The following is a 1,524-nucleotide window of genomic DNA, read 5'->3' as shown; positions in this document are numbered from 1 at the left end:
AAAAAAAAAAAAAAAAAGGAAGAAGTCAAAATATCACTATTTGCAGATGATATAGTAGTATACTTAAGTGACCCCAAGGATTCCACCAGAGACTCCTAATTGATAAACAACTTCAGCAAAGTGTCTAGATATAAAATTACCTCAAACAAATCAGTAGCCTTCTTCTACTCAAAGAATAAACAGGCTGAGAAAAAATTAGGGAAATGACACCCTTCACAATAGTCACAGATAATATAAAATACCTTGGTGTGACTCTAACCAAGCAAGTGAAAGATCTGTATGGCAAGAGCTTCAAGTCTCTGAAGAAAGAAATTGAAGAAGATCTCAGAAGGTGGAAAGATCTTCCATGCTTATGAATTAGCAGGATTAATACTGAAAAAATGGCCATCTTGCCCAAAGCAATCTATTTATTAAATACAATCTCTATCAAAATTCCAACTCAATTCTTCACAGAGTTAGAAAGAGCAATTCTCAAATTCACTAGGAATAACAAAAAAAACAAAACAAAACAAAACAAAAAAACCCAGGATAGTGAAAACTATTCTCAATAATAAAAGAACTTCTAGTGGAATCACCATTCCTGAACTCAAGCTGTACTACAGAGCAATCGAGATAAGAAATCACAGACACCCTGAATAAAGAAACCATTCTGAATATATCTTAATGCCAGTGGATACTGTAGACTGAAACCACAATGACACAAAGCAGTGTGGAACTGCACAAGCCATCAAGCCACCAACCCACTCACAGAAATTCAGGCCAAGGAATTAGATAGATGACCCAGAATAAACCCAATCATGGAATAATTGACAGAGGTTTCAAAAAAACATACACAGGAGAAAAGATTGTATCTTCCACAAATGATGCTGGGAAAACTGGATATTCTCATATTGAAGTGTATAAATGTTTCTTTCTGTTCTTTGTTGGGAACACAGGGTGATAGTTGTTTAAAGTAGTAGAACTAATTTACATTCTTGCACTCCCACCCATCAATAATATTGAGGTGTTCCTTCCCTCTTACCTCATCTGTTCCAACATTTGTGTGACTTTACCCTTGATGATTGATCTCTATTTCCCTGTGGGTGAGATGGACTCTCAATGCAGTTTGTGTTTAAGATTCATTCTGTAATTATTTATTAATTTACTTGAGCATGATAGCATATGTGTGCTCTGGGTGCTCGTGTGTGAAGAGGCCAGAAGTCATTGGCTCTCCTCTACGTCTACTCTGTGTCTTTTCCCCTCAAACAGAGTTTCCCTGAATCTGGGGCTCACTCCTCTCCTAGGCTGGAAGCAAACACTTCTGAGAAATCCTCTTATTTTTGGATATACACAGTGCTAGTGCTGGTTTGCCCAGCTTGTTACAAGTCTGCTGGTCGGTCATCAATGGGAGGAGAGGCCCTTGGCCCTGTGAAGGTTCTGTGCCCCACGGTAGGGGAATGCCAGGGCCAGTAAGCAGGAGAGGGTGGGGTGGCAAGCAGGGGGTGGGAGGAACAGGTGTTTGTTCTTGTTGTTGTTTTTTGTTTT

This window comes from Mastomys coucha, unplaced genomic scaffold (genome assembly GCF_008632895.1).
Source record: "Mastomys coucha isolate ucsf_1 unplaced genomic scaffold, UCSF_Mcou_1 pScaffold13, whole genome shotgun sequence".
NCBI classification, from domain to species: domain Eukaryota; kingdom Metazoa; phylum Chordata; class Mammalia; order Rodentia; family Muridae; genus Mastomys; species Mastomys coucha.
This window is presented reverse-complemented; position numbering follows the sequence as displayed.